We start from the raw sequence: 5098 nt of genomic DNA, 5'->3' as shown, positions 1-5098 counted from the left end.
GGCTACAAAATATTTATTATTTTTTTATTGATTACCTAATATGTACATATATTCGAGACAGGTCATATTACCTTTGATATGCGTCAGCTTTACGTTATTCATATTTTAATAGTCGATTTTTTAACTTTTTTTGAGGCACATCAATATAGTTGATACAATGTTTTTTTGGATCCAGACCCACCCTGAGCATTGAGGGACCGTTAGGGGTCTAATGACCACAGTTGTTTCGTGATAGATTCTACCAAAAATGTTTTCTTTTTAATACCTACTGCCAAAAATTCACGGGATAATCGCTTAAAATGCACTTATATATTTATGTTTATATTCCACGGGATATATTTATGTTTATATTCCACAACTCCCACAAAAAAGTGACATTCATATCATTAAAAAAAATTTGTTGTGCATATTTTTAAATTGACATAATTTTTTGAAGAATACAAATATTAATATGCATTTCATAATACATTTATGACACTTAAATAAGTGCATTACATATTTATTACATATTTGGTAACAAGAAAGATCCATATCTATTGGTGGATAACCACTTTTTAAATGATCTCATCTACATACACCCAAATTATATGATAGCTTGAAGAATTTAAGCCAACTTATTTTGATACATGTATGCACACTGAATGGTGTAAGAATCACCAATTGAATTGAATTAAATAGGTGGAAGTAGAAAAAAGAAGGAACAAATAATTCAAATGTGAAATCAAGAAATGATTGCATGAAGCAAACATTAAATATAATTCATTGTATGAAACGACTTATCACTTCATACCACAATTCAAAATTTATATCGATCAATCACCTCTTCTATGTCAAAATTTCTATAAGAAGGATACAATGCCACATTGAATTCTTTGAAAATTTCTTGTTTGAATGCTCGTAGATTATGCTCTATAGTTTGTCTCATTTTCATCCTAGGTATTCCTTATAATGCTTTGAATATATGCTTAATGTACACTTACATAATGTTCAATGCATGTTTTGTTTTTCCTATTTTAGTGGTTGTAAAGCACCTTTTTTTTTCTATTTTTACTATTTTGATTGCTTGCAGGCTGATGAAGGGTGCTCCCCTCAATACCAATAACATAACAAAAACAAAGAAACAACAACAGTTGCGAGAACAAAATATGGGCTTCTTATTATCACCACAAATGCAGAATTACAAAATTCAAATTTACAATATGCTAACCCACATGGGTGCCTTCATTACAATAAATAGCAAGACAAAGCTGTGAACTATCACCCCGAGTTGTCCTAGACAATGTTCGGGCATTTCTTAAATAGGCAATTTTATGCCGCCCGAGAAGGTTCTAGACAATCAAACTTAATACGCAAGGCCGATAGATCCTAACAATACATATAGAGTCGACCAAATACACCTTTGACATTTATTTTAGAAATTTTGGGTAGCCCAACTTCAGAAAGCCATAAATCTCAAATCGTTGCTCCAATTGGCTATTATAACCACTTTTCAGAAACCTTAGCTCCTAATCTACAGGCTTGAATTAGTGCAAGTGCCCATCTTTCGAGTTTTCGGACCTCATCCGGAGCCTCTAAGGTCTTCAAAATTGAGTTCAAATATTTTTCTCCAAATTTTTTGATCGAAAATATGCAATAATTTCTCTGATACTGAAGCTGGAGCAATAAGATTTGTATGGTAGGCTTATAATTTTGAAATAAACCTTCATGTAGAAAATTAGAACATTATGAGCTCGTATAACAAACTTACTAAAAATAGTAAGCTCCCAGAAATAGTAACCCCCTCTATCTACTAGTCTTGATTAAAATATAAAAGGCTGAAAATAAAAATATTTTTGGGTAATGCAAGATTGCCCTCACACCCAAGATGCTCCTGCATCACAGTTTATACTTACTAAATACTTTATGGTGATTACTAATGTATGTTGAAATGTGTATGCCTTTTTACTCTCTCAACTTTTATAGGAGAGACTTGTGCAGCTAGTTAGTGGCCCCATGCAACTACTCATTTTATTGCTTATTTTTAAGTAGTCATTTTAATTGATCTTGAAATATAAAATTTTAAAGTAATTATTTTGATGGTTAAAAAAGGAGGAAAATAATATTATGGAGGTGCATGGCAATTTTTGAGGTTACTGGATTATGCAATGAAGACAATATGCTAGTAAATGAAAAGAATGTCAAGAAGTTAGTGCTTAAAAACACTAAATCAATTTATAAGGGTAGGGGAATAATCATCAGTAAGATTAAGCAAGATGATGTCAGATTATTGAGAAGAATTATTTTAGTAAGTACGTGCTACAACTCCAAAGAGGACGATATGGCAGCTAGCTTTATATAAGAAGCTTGCAAAATATGTATTGGTCAATTTGTGTGAAATCCTAAGAGCACAATTGATAGAGAACCTGGAAAAGATCAAGAAAGTTAATAACGACCAATTTAGATTTCAATCCTTGATCACTCATATGTTTTTCCATTTGATCAAGAGACTCCCATTCATGCAAGCATCAATATCTCTAGCTATATCGATTCAAAAGAGGAAGCAGATGAAGATGAAGAGAAAAGAAAGAGTGAGAAACAAGAAAATAAAAGGAAGGAGGAAGTGTTGGAAATATAGGATAGACTAGATGACCGAGAGGGGAGGGGTGAATCAGATACCAATAAAACTTTTACTTCAATTCACCAATTAATCCTTCACAAACTAATTTGATCTAATTACATGCATGAAAGACTAAAATTAATAAAACATTCATAATACTTGATACAGTATTGGTAACCCAGAAACCTTTCAAATAGAAAGTAAAATTGGGGTGGGGATGATACCCACAAGCTTTAGTACTGCAATATAAAGGTGGTATGTCAAGGCTTACAATTGATCGCTTATGGTGATCTACCCTGTTAGGAGTAGTAAGGACTATTAGGTCCACCTTGTAAAAGGATTTATACAATATAATGAAGTATGTACTTAGTTAGGAGATTCTGCATAAGATTGTTATGTCCACCTTGTTAAAGGATTTAATTGATGCACCTGTTAGGATAAACCAATAGTTGATCTCTGTTATGCAACTTGGTTTGTTGAATGAGATTCCTTTGATGTAGAATGATCACCTTGTTGTAATAGATGAGACTCTTCTTTTCCTTATACTACTTGTAGTCTTCTTCTAATTCACATTCATACTTGTGCTTTTTACTTGTTTTACAATCTCACTTGGATATGAAAAGATATCTTACATTTATATCAATCCAAATAACTACCTTTTGGAGTTGCCTACAATACCATGTTCAACAATCTTCACCAGGTTGGCTCAATGTTGATACTCGAGTTTTGAAGACCACTCGGGTGATATACTAACACTCACCAACACAGTGAACTCAACAAGCTTTGGCACTCGATTAATACTAGTGCTCGATCCACATTGATCACTCTAGAGTAGACATGAACTCGGTTAACACTAATGACTTGACAAATACTGTAGAACTTGGTTGACACTATAGAGCTTGATTGACACTATAGCTTGGTCAACAATACTGAAGCTCTACTCAGTTTACACGACTAGCTCAATTTACACTATCTTTCAACTCAGCTCAATTAACACTTACTTTCTGCTTGGTTGACACCACAACAACTTGGTTTACACTATGAAGCTTAGTAACAATGTAACCAACTATATGACTAAGTGTTTTGGCACTGATTGACAAATGGTTTGACCATAAGGTCAACAATATCCCCCTTTGGCATTAGTGACAAAACACTTACCATACCAAAAAATTTTGAATGCTTAAAAATGATAAGTCAAAACTCCCCTTATCAATGTGCTTGGGTTTGTAACTCGATTTTGATTGTTGTTGCTAATACTCAACTGACACTGATTCTATTTTTTATTTTTCAAAATTGTCTTTGTAGCTTTGCTGCTTTTTCTATACACATAGATTCCTATTGTACAACTATATTTCCCCCTTATAGATATATATCTGTCATTTGTATGATATAACTATATTTCCCCCTTTTTTGACACAAATGCCAAAAATGCATATTTACAAGGTAATACCAATATGTGAGAGGAAATCACTATGTACCTTCAAAGCTAGAGACATGGTTTTGTCCCAATTTTCTTGCAAAACTTTAAAAGTGTGCAAAGCTATCTGAACTTCAACCGATAAATCTATTATATGATCAATAATGGAAAAGTTGTTATTATGGATTAATGTCTTTTTATGAACAATGTGTTTTTGTATTATATCCATGTTAGAAATTATCATACTCTGAATTTCTACTAGTGTAGACCTAATTCTTGCTTCTTCTCTTAGTAACTCTACTTACAAGTCTGTCAAATATTTGATCTTTACAAAATGTGTTGAGCTAGTGCTAGGGTCAAGTGACAACTAGTTTGCACTTGCCTTTAGATCAGTATCAGTTTTTGACAACTTGTCCTTGATTTCCTTGGTAAATTTTGTAGTATCACTTAATTTTACAAACAAGGAAACAACATTATTTACAGTGCTCTCAAAAGAAATAAGAATAGTGGATAGTTCCACTTAGTCTATGGCAATCTTTTGTGCCACCTTTTCGAAAACTTTATTGTCAAATTTTCTCTCTACCTTCTGTAGTAGTTTCTCTTGACCATTCAAATCTTCATTGAACTTGTGAACTATCTCAACAATTTGATCCAAAATGGATTTCTTATCATCAATTTCAATACCAAGTGTATCAATAAATATACCTTTGATATCTTCCAGCACTTGATTTCTTTTCTTGCTTTATGTTCTCAGCTTTTGCTCTTTGGCTCTTTTCTTCCAAAGTTCTCTAAGAGTGTCCATCTAATCAGGAGTTATATTGGAGAGATCCCAATCTGGAATTACTATATCTTCCTCTAGATCAATTTCATCATTGGAAAATTCTATCTCTTTTCCTTTTCCCTTTGGAATAGGTGAAGGAATGACTTCCTTACCTTTACTCAAATCCTCAATGCTTAGTTGAGGCTTAACTTCAACTATTATTGCACTTACTGCGCAATCACTCACAATAGAAATGACATTACTGATTTGAGAAACAACAACAATAGGAGTACTTACAATACCTTGTTGTGACTCAGTCTAGCTT

The sequence above is a fragment of the Cupressus sempervirens genome, chromosome 7 (genome assembly GCF_028749045.1).
Source record: "Cupressus sempervirens isolate cs-2001-9-10 chromosome 7, ASM2874904v1, whole genome shotgun sequence".
NCBI lineage: Eukaryota > Viridiplantae > Streptophyta > Pinopsida > Cupressales > Cupressaceae > Cupressus > Cupressus sempervirens.
This window is presented reverse-complemented; position numbering follows the sequence as displayed.